Source organism: Panthera tigris, chromosome F2 (assembly GCF_018350195.1).
Source record: "Panthera tigris isolate Pti1 chromosome F2, P.tigris_Pti1_mat1.1, whole genome shotgun sequence".
Lineage (NCBI taxonomy): Eukaryota > Metazoa > Chordata > Mammalia > Carnivora > Felidae > Panthera > Panthera tigris.
This window is the reverse complement of record NC_056676.1, coordinates 77025698-77041479: the sequence shown is the minus strand read 5'-3', so window position 1 is coordinate 77041479 and position 15782 is coordinate 77025698. Positions and strand designations below refer to the sequence as shown.

General features: G+C 40.7%; 1 long non-coding RNA gene across 1 annotated transcript; it reads left to right on the top strand.

The window, feature by feature from the left end:
• Window positions 1–1408: 1408 nt before the first annotated feature.
• On the top strand, window positions 1409–15223 carry LOC122235044. Its single transcript, XR_006213134.1, has 4 exons — window positions 1409–1534; window positions 3332–3480; window positions 10327–10469; window positions 14475–15223. It is a non-coding gene; the product is annotated as an uncharacterized LOC122235044 (long non-coding RNA).
• The last annotated feature ends 559 nt before the right edge of the window (window positions 15224–15782 follow it).

The following is a 15782-nucleotide window of genomic DNA, read 5'->3' as shown; positions in this document are numbered from 1 at the left end:
CATTTCTCCTGAGATTCTGTGCGCTTCCTTGGCAATTGGCCCGCTGCCAGGAACACTAATCTGATTTCTCCTGCAAACTAATCCTATTTCTCCCTCAGGTGCAAATTTCCCCTCTTTGCACCTTTAATTAACAAGCTACTGTGATCAAGCAATCAAACCTTTTAAGCCCACATTATTATTACATTTTAAATATCTGCTGAAAGACCTTATATGGTAAGGTGTTAGCGTGGGTCTCCGTCTGCACGTAGGTTTGTCAACGCAGTGGGTGGACAGGAGCCTTTGATGTGGGGGAGACACACATGGTTTTCCTGAATGTTCATGCTTCTGATTTCTGGCCAGTTTCAGCCTTTCCTTGTGATTCCAACCACCCACTTTCTAAATGGCAGAGAGTGGAAAAAAAAACCCAGGTAGTTTTTTGTTTTGTTTTTTTTTCCCCTGTTTTTTGTTTGTTTGTTTGTTTGTTTTAATATCAGGAACAATAATCATACATACTTTTTATGGGCACTTCGTGGTTTATAAAGCTCTCTCACCTTTATCAACTCAAGGTTCTGGCTGCTGCCTCTCTCTCTCTCTAGTCTCATCTCTATCTCCCAACCCAGCCCCGTGGTCCCTCTTTCAGGTCTCTGAACGAGCCTTGCTCCCTGCCCCACTGAGCTACTTCTCCCCCATATTTCTCCTATCCCACCTCCAACTCCTGTTCACCTCCCCCAGGACGTGTGCCCTGACTGCACTCCAAGTCAGGATCCTTTGCTCTATATGGTTTCGTGAGCCTGGGCTTTTCTGCCAAAGCAATGAACTCAACTGAAATCATATCTCCTATTTACTCTATATACTTTGAATGGCTGTTTCCTTGATTCTGTTGACCCCACTAGATTCTAACCTCTGGACAAGGTGACCTTGGTTGTCCTTTTTGTCATTTTGTCCCCATGGCACTGCATTCTGCACATCGTGAATATGCAACATTTATTCACTGAATGACTTAATCTTTTTTGTATAGAAAGCCCAGTATGTGCATTTGCAGGTGCAGAAATTGAGGCTCAGAAAGATAATGTGAGTATCTTTAGTGAGCACTCGATACTGTCAACAAACACAAACCCTAGTCTTTTAATTTCCGTATCATTACTGTACCTAGTGCCCAACACGCGCGTGCACGCGCGTGCGCGCACACACACACACACACACACACACACTTTCCCTGATGTGAAAGATGAGGACTGCTTTAATAATCTGGCACTGCATCTGGAGAAGACAGAAATCCAAGTCCATCTTGCACCTGCTACTAATTGGATTGTCTATGGGAATATTCTTGATGAGCCTCTATCTTCGACGCTCTGGAACACAGAATGAGCGTGCCAGTTGCTACGCTGTTGTCTCTAGGCAGCGCACCCACCCTTTTATACTGTTTCCTTGCTGTTGAGCTACTGCTTGGCCCCTGACACCGGTCTTGGAAGCTGGCTTCATTTCACCATCTGCCACAAGGGGGTGCTTGATACAGGCTGGAAGACTGGGGGAGCCCCTGACCGCATTCTTCCAGGTCTGTTGTTTCTGGTTTTGCTTCCTGTGTTTGTGTGTGTCCCTAAAGCAATGGCTCTTCACCCAGAAGTAAGCAGTCTCTTCCAGTTGTCAGTGTTTCCCAAAGTCACAGCACCACCCTCATTACCTGTCTGCCCCTCGAGACGCCCACACTAACTGACCAGTTCTCTCTGCTCAGACATCTGAGTCCTGCTCGGCAGCCTTCCTCCTCCGAACTTAATGTTTATTTATTTTGAGAGAGTGAGCAGGGAAGGGACAGACAGAGAGAGGGAGAGAGAGACAGAATTCCAAGTAGGCTCTCAGCACAGAGTCTGATGGGAGGCTCCACCCCACCAACCCTGAGATCGTGACCTGAGCCAATACCAATAATGGGAGGCTTAACGGACTGAGCCACCAGGTGCCCCCTCCTCCGAACTCTAAGTGTTAATAATTCCAACTTCTTCATTTGTTCCTGTTTGTCTTTCCAGGTCCTCAAAACATGGTTAACAATTAGTATATTCAGTTTCCTCTCTTAAAATAACCAACGTGGCTTCTATCTCCTAATCAGACCCTAACTGATGATGTGGACATCAATGAAATCTATCACATAAAAGTTTTCACAATTTAATGATACTATGTAAAAAAAGAGGGTTCCTAAATTATAACGTGTAGCATAGCTGTTAATTTTAATCTTGTAGAATAAGATCTAGTCATCGCATACGAACCCAGAAAACAGCACTACGATCTCTTGTGAATGCTACTGGGAGTAATATTTTGTCTCAGTGCATAAAGAAAACTTGTCATAACGACGGCCATTCACAAATGAGGATGACCCTCTATGAGGTCTTGCTTTTTCCATCAGTGAAGAAATCCAAACCAAGGATAGTTATAACTTTATAGCTTCCATTCGTATCATGTAAGAACTGACACATGTGTATATGTGCATGTTTCTGTGTGTGTTCACGAATTCCACCAACAACTCATCTTTAATGCCTACTATGTGTATTCCTTTGTAACGCAATTGAAATAGTGAAAAGAACACACGTTATGCCCAGAAGCAGCATGTGGTGGTGGAGATAGAACAAAACATGGAAACACAATGCAGTGGGTTAAGGGTATGGGAGCTGAACACACATTGTTAGGAGACCACACAGAAGAGGCATCTACCCCTAGGGATGTGCAGAAGGCAGCCTGGCAAGTAGCTTTGTAGTCAGCAGACTAAGAATAAAGGAAAAGTATGGGTGTGGGGGGGTTGAGGGGAGGTGAGTGGGGCCACAGGAGGAAATGAGCAATGATTGATGGCCCAAAGAAGAAAAAGAGAAAGAAGTGTGGTCTGTATTCCTGTGTTTATTTCCTTCTTCCTGGTGAGCATGAATGGATTCCACTGTGCCTCATGGAACAGCTCGCCCAGGTTGTGGCAATGAGAATAATAGGCACACCAGAATCTGATTTGAACTTGGGCAGGAAAGAAGCATTCTAATCTTCCTACTTCTGCCTTTTCCTCTTATTAGAGGAAGTCGGGAGGAATTGCATAATTAGAGATGCAAAAGCATAAGAAATTGTCTGCTTTGAAAAAAAGGTACCTGTGATGATCCCAAATTTATAACTGAGGCCACTGGAGCTTGAAGAGGCTTTGGACTCCCTGGGGTTAGACACCTTGTCCCCATGTAAGGAGAGGAGCCCCTCCAATCGTTGTGTGGCTGGAATTGTGTGCATGTTTCTGAAAACATTTTTGATTGTTTTGTAAGGCCTTCAAATTTTCGTTCTTAGTGTTTCTTGTTTCTGTTATTATGGGTTCATTTTTTTTCTTATTTTGCAGAAAAGCCTGGGGAAATTTCAGATTCCGGAGAAGTGGCTTGGATATCGCTACCACCAACACATCCAGATTGTCGAAAGTAATAGGCAACAGTCACATTTCAGGATCCAGACAGATTTTCAGAAGCAGGGCAACCCCTTCTTGTGTAGCAGGTAAGGCTCAGAAGAAACCTTTTAAGTAGTAGAATAAAGACCCTGGAGGAATATTCGAGATGTAGCATAGTCATTTCTGCAACAGTAGAATGCCAAATCACTGTATTTCCAGCATTATTTAAACGTCCAAGTAAATACGTACTCAACACCTTCAACTCACCTGTTGGGCAGTCTTCATCTCCGAATTCTATCTAATTTTTCATCATTTCCCCATTGGATTCACCCAAGAATGATAATGATCTCACCAGGATTTGGTTGTGGGTCAGAGGAAACCAGGCCAAACAACGATCTCACCCTTCCTAGTATTAGTTGCCTTTTTCAAAAAATCTTAAAATGTATCTGCTGGAAGCAAAGAGATCCTGATGTTTTTGACCACTGCTGTCTCAAGGGTTAAATAACAGATTACTGTCAGTGTCAAGAACATTCAATGTCAGACAGGCAGTGACGTTAGAAAACCCCGAGCTGGTGATGTGTGGTCGTAAAGGCAAGTAGCAGGAGTGTGGTTCTCATGGAAGGGCTGGTTCCAGCCACAGGCCAGGGTTGGGCTGGCCAGAGGGAAAATTCTGATGTCACTGAAAACTGAGGTAAAGGTTTGGAAATATGTGGTGACAGGGCAAGAAGCCAGGTACTCCAAATGGGATGTGGAATTGCTCAAATATTGTCAGGAACATCAAACGCTCTGTCTGAGAGAAGTAAATGTTAAAAACCCTCACCCCCCACGGGACCTCTCTTAGAGAATGGGCAGGATTGTCTCCGTGTGGGAATTATGTAGTCCCATCTCTGGAGAGAACAGATATACAGAGACAGGAGACCAAGAAATGAACAGACGTACTCTTAATGTGGGTCAAGGCTGAGGTTAAATGGGCAAGTAATAGTTGCTCAGCAAGGAAAGGTCCGGTACACTCAGTAAATTTGTGACATGCACACATACAAAAACACAAATATAAACATATGCACATATACATACAGAACATATGCATACAAATGTGCACGTAATTATTTGCGTGTGCATGTATAATAAAGCATACACATAAACCTAGCCGTGCACACACATGTGTACATGAATATGCACACACACACAGAAATATGCATGTCCATATACACGTGCATGTATGCACACATATATACTCATGCATACATCTATGTATTTAGTAAAGTCAAAGATGGTTTTACAAATCAAATAATTGACTAATTCCCTGTCGTTTACAAGTGTTCTCAGATACATTATCTCATTGACACAGACAACAGGATTAAAGTGCTATGGTCACCAAATCCTCTTTCCGTGGGTTATAGAATGCACGGCACAAAGCTCGCCAAGCTGACCGGTACCAGGGGCGATTTCTATTGCAAGGTTCAACAGCCAGAGTAATGTCCTCAGATGATTAGGAAAACAAAACTGGGCACAGGACAGAGAACATATGATCACACCAGAAAAGCCAAACATGCCGTCAGGTCCAAAGAAGGAATGTATTATCTGGAAACAGAAGTTATAAGAGATAAACAAAGAACAGGGAGAAAGGAACAGGTCAAAAAGGCAGGCCGAAAAAAGATGATTCATTCCATGTTCTGTCCAGAACTGGGACCTGTTGGCCACCTACCACCCTATTTTATCAATTGCCAGCTACATAATTTGCGTGTGAATTGATCTGAGCTAAAGATCCGGGGTTTGGGACACGCAGTGTTTCTCTTCATTTATTCTAAGTCGGAACAAGGTTTGCTAATATCGGTTTCATATTGCGATGAGCTTTATGAGTCAAAAGTGACATAAGTAATTACAAATAACTCCAACCGCCAGCCAATTTCTATTAGAATTTGAGGCTTCAGAAATTTTGCTTCAAATGAAAAGGGGCCACCTTAGTTTTAAGTATGGCTGAATTACAGCAAGGTGCTCTTACTGAACCTGTGGAAAGACAGAGATATATCACTCTTAGAAATAGCCATAGCTCATTAACTATTGAAACTTATATTACTGGTAAAATGCATGCTGTACATCATCAGCCTGAAATAAAAACTCTTCCTGGGAACTAGGTTGGATAAATCATTTATCAGGAAAAATGAGTCATTTTGAAAAGAAAAAGTCACCTCTTATCTAACACCTATACTTTATTAGCTGAATGTCAAAATGGAACCACGCAAGGTAAGAGTGGAGTGGGTTATGGGAGACAGCTCCCCCGACATCTCCATTTGGAAAAAAAAACAAAACAAGGAAAATTCTAAAATGTTCAGATGAGTGCCTAAGGTAACCTATAAGGTTAATGGAGTATCACAGACTATAGTGAAATGATTCTAAGTTTAAGCTAACTGCTTCTCACAATTAATGTGAGGAAAGAACTGTTCTTAGAATTTAGGATCATTGACTTATTTGAGTCTTACGCAAATCCATAGTAGAAAACATCCTCACCAGCCATTTAAACATCCGTCAGGTTGTAGGCCACACCAAAATTTAACATTGTTGGATACACCTCCCGAGGTTGCATAATTTTGATTGATAATGAATCTCCTGCTTTCTTCCAGTACCCCCCCCCCTCAGAAACTCCACACCTAAGCCAACCACATTTTTGATGTGTTATATCATCAAGGTGTTGTTTGCACACCTGTGCTCACCTTTAACAAGCCATATGCCTGTCAGCCAGCTCATCTCTCAGAGACTGGAGTGTTTTTTCTCTATAAAACAGAGTTTCTTTCCTACCTTCTTCAAAGGACTATTACAAAGAGCCAACACAATGATGAGAAAATGCATTGCGGCTTTCAGCTGCAAATAACTTTAGCTTTTAAAAAATTGCTCTAAAGCATATATACTAAAAATTTGCAAATACGTCAAAGCAAAGAGATTGGAGGAAGGGAGAATGCATTTTACTATTGAATTTAAGTTAGAAATTACGGTGGCCTAATGCTGGGAACTCAAAGAAACAAATGGACATTATATACACTCTATACATCATATGTATACATTAAGAAACTTGTAATCAAGTGGATAGATTTAAAAATGAGAAAGAATTTAATCTCCTGATTTCTTGGTTAGATCAGAGCAAGAGAACAAGTTAGAGAATAGAAATTGAGGTGCACTTTAGATACTGAGGTTTATGTGAACATAGGATACCTCAGTTAAAATACCCGGGAGATTGACATGATGAGTTGATGAGTTTGTGCTAACAACCAGTGATGAGTGATCCCAGCTCAAGAATGAGAACAGAAACTACTGGAGCCACAGCAATTTTGGACTGTCTACCTAGCTAAGCAGAATTCCTTAAGTATTTCAAGTCCACAGGAGTGGGTTTCCAGCACCCTTGCATGTAGGATGAGCCTGTGAGCCTGGCCAGGATTGATTGGACAAGTGGGCAGCCATTCTGGGCTATGCCAGAGTCTTTTCCCTTAAGAATGAGGAGCAGATCTTGGGGCACCCGGGTGGCTCAGTCGGGTGAGCGTCCGACTTTGGCTCGGGTCATGGTCTTGCGGTTCATGGGTTCGGGCCCCGTGTCCGGCTCTGTGCTAACAAACAGCTCAGAGCCTGGAGCCTCCTTCAGATTCTGTGTCTCTCTCTCTCTCTCTCCCCCTCCCCTGCTCATGCCCTGCCTCTCTCTGTCTCTAAAAATAAATAAATGTTAAAAAAAATTAAAGAATGAGGAGCGGATCCAAAGAGAAAGTCAGATGTTCAGTGTGGCTGGATGTGTAAAAAGGATAAGCTAAGGAGCTGTGAATGCCAATTTCTTCTGCACGAACTGCAATCAGTGAAAGAGAATAAATCATATATAAAAAGAGAAATGGGAAAGAAATGGAGGGAGAATGATACACAATTAGGCTTCCAACATGAATTCATTTTCTGGTTCCAGGTCCGTCCTGGGTATTGACTGACATTCTGTCTTGAAAGATGAATTCTCTTAAGCCTACATCCCTGCCTTGTCTTGGTATTATTCCCTTCCCTTCCCTTCCCTTCTCTATTTATTTATTTACTTTTTGTTTCTTTTAATTTCTTTTGTTTTCACCCAGGAAACCAAAGTAGTATTTCATATTAATTTGCAGCCAGAAAAGGGAGTAATAATAGAAGAAAGAAAGTGATCATCCAGAAAGTGTATATCAAGTGAGGAACAAATATGAGAGCCACAAAATAAACCAATATCAAGGGCCCAGCAGAGGAAAAGGTGCTTCCAAGAAGACTGAATGAGAGCACAACTGGGGCACCCAGTTGGCTCAGTTGGTTGAGCATCCGACTCCTGATTTTGGCTCAGGTCATGATCTCACGGTTCATGAGTCTGAAACCAGAATTGAGCTCCCCACTAAGAATACAGAGCCTGCTTGGGATTCTCTCTCTCTCTCTCTCTCTCTCTCTCTCTCTCTCTCTCTCTCTCCCCCTCTCTCTCTGCCCCTCCCCTGCTTGCACTGTCTCTCAAAAAATAAATAAATAAACTTAAAAAAGAAAGAAAGTGAGCAGAATTCTAGACATCTACTGTACAGATGGTGCCTAAATATTATTAACTCGTATATTTTAAATTTTGCTAACAGGATATATCTTATGCTAAATTTTCTTATCACCTACACAAAAAATTTCTTATCACAAATAAGCTGCTGCTGCTGCTGCTAATGATGATAAAGAGGGCAGGAGGAAATTTCTAGAGATGATGGATGTATAAGTTGTAGTGACAGTTTCATGGGTGTTTACTTATGGACAACCTCATCAAGTGGTATACACTGAATACATACAGCTTTTATATATGTAAACCAAAAAAAGTGACCAGGACTTGGAGGAAAAACCAAGAGGAGAGAAGCATCCTCGACCACAGCCACAGCTAATGAGGAACATAATAATCCAGCCTCTGGTGCCCGGTCGCACACCAGCTCCCCCACCGAAATCGTTTTAGTCAGACCGTCCCACTTAAAACAGTAAGTGTACGTAATATAAATGAAATAATTATGCAGAAAAAAACCCCAAGTACCACAACTATGGTCTGAAATCCATTAATTCAGTAAATATTTATAGAGTTTTTTTTTTTTTCTGTGTGCAAATCTCTAAGGCTGAAGCTACTGAGCTGTGAGAGGAAGCCTGGAGATTTTTTCTCTTAACACTTAGTTTTTGTCTTTAAGATTTTTCAATCTAGTAGAACAAAATCTGATTAGGCACATCCAAAGGAGAATGTAAGCATAAGTATAAGCAAAATGTCTGTAGGAGCCCAGAGGGAGTTAATTCTAACAGAAGATCAAGGCAGTCTTCACAGAGAGGGTGTCATGTTAAATGTCCTGAAGATACCGGACAATAAAAAAACAGGAAGATTCTTCAAGGCTGTGTGAACAGATGGTATAAAAAGCAGAGAAGAATACAAATTTCTTGGCAAGGAGTCTGCTCCATCCAGAGTCTTAGGTGTTGAAGTACGAGCAATGTGAAAAGAGACAAAACAGAGATTTCAGAGTTGTATTCAGGGATTTGAATATCAGGCTAAGAAGGCTGAAGTTTACTCTTTAGGTAGGATAAAGGACAGCAATTTCCTCTCAGCTTGGGTCCTGCTGTTTATTAGTCTCTAAGTTTGCATTTATCCTTTGGCGGCCGATTCGTGACTCATTCCCGAGTATATTCTCCATTAAATAAGACTAAGTCCCATCTATGGGGTCCTGTGTCATTCCAAGCAGTTAACAAGACTAGATCCCTCAACAGCATATTCACTACCTTTCCTGAGCACCTGCTCTGTGACAGGCAATGTGCTGGGTTTGGGGGACATAGCACTGAATATGAAAATGTCAGAGTTGCCAAGGAGACAGCTACACAAATAAACTCAGCACATATTTGCAATCTGTGTCCTCAGTAGAAGGAAGTCAGATGCCTGAGTCAGGAGACAGAGGAATACTGGGAGAATCTGGACAGGATCACAGAGGCTGTGGAAGTTGAACCCCTTAAAAAATCTAAGTGGATTAAGTACGAGGAGTAGTGCATGTGAGGAAGATGTGGGGGTGGCAAATGTTTCATAAGTCAAGGCGAAGGCTAATTTGGGGGCTAGAGAGGGGATGCACTTGGTATCAAAGGATTCCCACAGATGTGCTGGGATCAGATCTCTGAAGCCCACGGGCTGACTGTGCCTCAGAGCCTCTAATTTTCTAAAGATATGTTCCTCTGAATTTGGCATCTGACAGGCCCCCTTTGTGACATGTCTTTATAATTAGGTGCCAGGAAAAATTTTAGGTAGGTGTCTTCCTTCCTGATAATCAGAATTATTTAGCCAACTTTACTTTTTGCCATGGTAACCAAGAAATTTCGAGACTAATTTGGTGCCTGGCTCGTCCTCTTGGGCAGTGCATTTTATTATTCCTGTTTTCCAAAGACCTGATTTCTGTTTCAATTGGCATTAATCTGTTTTATATATCATATTAGAACATGCTAGGTATTTTTCAGTCCCCTCTCTGACTCTGAACTTTGTTTTGTATTGACCCAAACCCCTAACAACACGTCTTCAATACCCCCTCACAATTCCCTCATGCCCATGAGTTAATGTCCATGGTTTCGTTGTCTCTTTGTGCACATCCATCATGCTTGTTAGACTTCTGATCTTAATAAAAACGGAGCAAGGACCCTTACTCGGGGCTCTTGTCTCCTCCTTGACATTAGCCTCTCTCGCATTTTAATCCTGCGTCCACTCTCTTGCTGGACAAGAGAGAACTCCAGACCCAGAGTCTACGACACTGTTGGCGCCATTTTATAATAAGAACACTAAAAGAGTACGTAAATTGTCTCATAAAGACATACACCCTCTGTGTGTATGTGTGTGTGTGTGCGTGTGTGTGCGTGCATGTGAGAGAGATCAAGAGAGTATTACATATTGAAAATTTTTTGACTTAAAATATGATTTCCTTTGTCTGTTTTAGTTGGGTCTGGCTCTGAGGAGGAAGAAATCATGGATCTTCTGGAAAGAACATGGTCTTTGGACTTCACTCACTTGTAAAGAGTTTGGGACCTTGGTCAAGCTACATAAGCTTTTGTGTCTTCTCTGTTTCCTTCTCTCTAACTGGTAAGGAATGCCCAAAGGTTTATTGTGAGGATTAATGTGGTAATATATGCAAAATGTTGAACATTGTTTTTAATCCATAGGAAGTGCTCAGTAAGTAATACTTTAAGCAATAATTTATGGGGAAAAAGTGAACTCGATGGACAGCAGATATCATCAGAAAAAATAACTGGAAGAACTACAAGAAAGATATGGTAACTCTCCTAGAATAATCTTAAAAGGATATACCGAATTTTTTGAGGAAGTGACATGCATTATGCAGTCAATAGTAACGTTTTGTCATATGTCTTAAGTTAAATCACAAATCAAAATTATGTCCAGGAGAAGGGATTTTGTGGCCAAGATTAGAAGAGAGATATGATTCCAGGAAGAGGTTTAATTTTAATTTCATCTTTTTAAACTATGTTCATCAAGGGCTTCCTGACTCTAATCTTTCTAACCCCTAATGTATGGCTCCCACACTGAAACAAGAATCATCTTTCGATATAAGTTATTTCACTACCTGCACAAGTAACATCATTGGTTCTCTATTATTTACTACATAAAATCCAAAACTTGTATCATTCATCCAAGGCCTTTCAAAATGTGGGATCAAGGTACTTTTCCAATTTTGTTTTATCACACTACTTACCATGACCCATGGCCACTAGATGTCCAGAGTTTAATTGGCATTTTCTGAACTTGAGGCGCATAGCTCAGGGCTTACCCAAATATGTGTGTGTGTGTGTGTGTGTGTGTGTGTGTGTGTGTGTGTGTGTGTGGTGTAGTAGGTACATAACATAACTCTTTTTTAAAAAATTTTTTTCATGTTTATTTATTTTTGAGAGAGAGAGACAGCGTGCTAACAGGGGAGGGGCAGAGAGAGAGGGAGACACAGAATCTGAGGCAGGCTCCAGGCTCTGAGCTGTCAGTACAGAGCCCAACGTGGGGCTCGAACCCATGAACCATGAGATCATTGACCTGAGCTGAAGTCAGATGCTCAACTGACTGAGCCAACCCAGGCACCCCAACATATAACCCGTTATTGAGGGGAAAAAGCTTATATTTTGAACCACTGTACATTTGCCCATGATGTCCCCAAGGTCAGCAATCAGCCTCAATATCTGACATCATCGTCTCTGGGCAGCCTTGCCAGGGCGCCTTGTACAAGGCGCAACTTGGCTATAATGAAGAGCTGCAGGTTCTGTGTCTATGGCTTTTGCAGGTCCTTATACTGCATGATACTAATTAAGTACGTGTCCTGTGTCTCCAGCTGACTACCATATCTTTCTAATGCACTTCAAGACACATTTTCTATTGTAACCTGAGGTAGATTAAAAAGAATCATACCAAGAACTGCTGAATTCAATTAAAATAAAGTGAACTGGAGATTTAAACTAGAAAAAGATTTTGAAAAAACAATTGACCTTCAACAACACAGGTTTGAACTGCATCACTCCACTTATACATGGATGTTTTTCCCAATAAGTACAGTTCAGTCTTGCAAAAGTATTTCCTTGTCCTTATAATTTTCTTATAATACATACAACATACAGAATGTGTGTTAATTGACTGTTTACGGTCTTGATAAGGCTTCTGGTCAACAGGAAGCTATTAGAAGTTGAGTTTTCGGAGAGTCAAAAGTTATATGTGGATTTTCAACAGTGTGGGGCACTGATGCCCCAAACCCTCATGTTGTTCAAGGGTAGATTTTAACCCGATCCTTTCTTCTTTCAACATATGAAAACAATAAAGACCAAAAACTTAAACCAAACTAAACCCAAAACTGAATCCTAGAGAGATTCAGTGCCAAGATTACCGAATGCATTTTAGAATCAAAGATTCTTGACTCAGAGCAGGGTTTGCAACAATTTTCTGCGGCACAGTTGAGACCCACCTGCAGATGCGCTCAGCAAAGGTGCCTGTAGTACGCGCTTCTCTCCCTCCTTCCCATTTGTTGAGTCTGTTCTCCCCTGTTATCCTCGACACTCAGAGCCCACACTGGCTCCTGTTGTCCTTTGAAAAATAATAAGAGAACTTTGCGTGCCTTCTATACTTCAGGTACTGATTCAAGACTTTTCTTTATGGTGGGTTTTGTTTGTCTTGTAACTAAACAAGTGCTTGATACAGGTACTCTTACATTAGTATTTCCATCCAATGACGGGAATGGAATAGATACTTAAAACAGTCTTAGTCTTAAAAGGACTTTTACTCCACTCATTCATAACTCATTCAACAAACGTCCTCCAACTGCCTAAAAGTACACAGGTAGCATTCACCTGTTCAGAGGATCTCCAAGAAGAGTGAGGAGGAAAGAGATTCTTAATCATAAGGTTTCCTGGGAAGGCATGGTGGTGGTATTCACAGGGCGTGCTTGTCACCAAGAGGAAGAAAGATTGCTGCCAAGGCATTGGTCTTCCCAGTTCCCATACAGCAGACCTTACAAGGTCCCAACTCTGAAATCGCTCAGCCCGTCCCCTCAGCCACAGGATGGGCAAGAAGTAAGAAGCAGCATCTTCTAAGGGGGGGTTTGAAAGCCTATCTGCTTTCACAGCTCCCATGATTCAGCGGAAGCCTTATCCTATGCTATTTCTCTATGTTTTCCCAGACAACAGGAATGCATTTGTAAATTACTATTCTTTTAATAACAAATCATAACTGGGTATTCTTCTTCCTCAGAAATATCAACCACTTTCCTAATGTTTAATGCCAGACATCAGGGATTTAATCTATGCCCTTCTCAGAGCATGTCAAATGCAACTAAATTATAATGTCCTTAGAACACAGTGTATTGGATTTCAAGATAAAGCAGATCCTAGTAAATATTAATCTTTTCAAATTGATAGAATGAAATATTAAACTATTTAAAAAAGAATTTTAATGTGGAAATTAAATCTTTGTTAATATTTCTAGCATTCGAGCATTGAGGACCCAGGTGACAGGATGATTATTCAAAGGTTACAGCTTATCTCATGGAGCTGCTGATACGTTAAATTGTTAGTCTTTTCTGCAGAATTATGTAGAAAGCATTTCTCCAAGCGAAACAAGAAAAATCAATTCATCAACTGAGATCAACGACACTCGTTTATAAGTCCCCCGACTTTGCTTTTTTTTAAAAAATGAAGTTGGATCTGATTACTCTGTGATGCTTATAACATTGTAGTTTCTCAATCTATGATTTTAGGGGGGGAAAGTTATCTAATTAAATGAATGCTATTTCTCAGTAATATATTATGGTCACCATAGTTTCCCATGCAAAAACATACTTCAAGTATGTATGTGCCAAGAAAATTCTAGTGGGAACAGTGACACAGATTATCTAAATGTCTTGAAAAAGCTGGGGTAACTGCTATGGCGTCACATAAAATGTAAAAGAATTAAGGGGAGGAAATTCCTCCAGGATTATAAGATTAATGTCCTGGCTCGGCCCCTTCCATTCCATGTTAACCTTGGATAAGTCAGTTTCATATAAAATGAGGACAAAGATACTTTCTGATTTACCTAACACGGTTGTTATAAAAATCAGATAATGTAATACACAGAGAAAGATGGCGCGACATCAAGTAAAGAAAAAAATACAAAATCTAGAAGAATATCAGATACCGGATATTTCTTGTAGTAAGACTGCTTACAAATCAAAATATCCATGGAGATAAAAAAAAATAGGGTAATTTTAAAAACTTATTTCCTGACTACAAGTGTATGTATTTTATCACCAGAAGAGTAATAACACATTTCATTTAGTTTTTCTATTTAAGATTCAAAGTCATCTTTCCAAAGCCAGTCCACTTTTACACACATGCACTTCCACTGGTTTTAATTAAAATTAGATTTTGTATTCGTCTGTCTCTGCACTGAGTGAATAATTATTTTTAATTAGAGAATCAGGAAATGCAATGTATTTTAGATGTGCTCTCTTCCAAATTTGGCTAGTATGCTGATATTTAATTAATGCAGATAATAATTTTAGCAGACCCTAACAACTTATTAAAGCAAATAATTATTTACTGTGTGTTTTCTTCATGCCAGGTTAGCCTTTATTTTAGGTGCTTCATGGGGTTCAGAGTTGCATAACACAAAGAAACTGCCCCCAGAAATCTCAGTGAAGACTTTGATTCAGGATTTCTTATCTTCTCAATAAAATATATGCATGATATGTTAAAATGAAATCATATAGCATTAAAAGGAGATGTACAGATTAGAGACTAGCAGAACCAAGAATAGTAAACACATGCATCGTAGTGTGTGTATTTATTTGATATCTGCATAGAGATAACCTGTAACATTGAAGGAAGATAGAAAGATGTGGACTTTCCTCAGTTTCTGCCCCTGACCTAAAATCACAGGATGTACATCCCAACAAACAGAAGTATTTCCTGTATACTGCTTAGGCTTTGCTACACGAGATATCCCATCTTCTGGACTAGTCCATGGCATTCACCTCTCATTAAATCAGAGTGTCTTCCACTGGAAAGGACCATGTAGGTTAGTGATGCCGCACTGATTTTTTGAAGAGTGGTTATGTGGAATCCCCAGAGGAAAAGTACAGCAGGGGAGGACCAGACAAGAAAAACACCATGGCAAATGACCCTGGATGAATGCTTCATGGGTGTTCGGGGAAGAGCCAAGGCTCAGGTTGCCCTTCTCCTTCAGAACCAAGTGGACAATTCCATCAAGATCCATGAAAACCATGGCTGGAAATAAGGACAATAAATGGACTGGAAATCATCTGTGATTCTCCTCTTTGTTATGACTGACACATCACATCAATAAACTAGTCCTGTAAACTCTGGCTTCAGAATATGTCCTGAATCCTGTCACCATTATCTACCCGGCTACCATGCCAAGAGGTAGCTCCTATCATTTCTATTGTTTATCTCCTAAACCTTGTGTTAAAGTTGCTCCTACAATCCATGATCTTCCTTAACCACTATGAACTTTCTAAATTCCAAGCTAATCATGGCATACCCCTACTAAATTTTTCTCCCAAATTCCCATGACAAATATAGTGACATTGAAACATCTTACAGTGGTTGTTTCTAATGCCCCTTATGACCTTCTCTTGGCTCTGACCAAATGTCTCATCAATCTCCCTCTTACATAGTCTCCTCCAGCCACACAGATGTTAACTTTGCTCCTTTAAAAGAACAACCTCTTCTGCCTCACCACACTTGTGCCCAATGGTCATGGGCCAGATTTTCCCACGTCATCTCCCAACACCTCTCAGTTTACATTTACTCCGTCAGAGAGGCTTCCTCCTCACATGCTATGTGAAGTCCCCGGTGCTCACGAATCCCATTATTTCCTATTGAATGCTTTTGGGTTAATTATTTTATG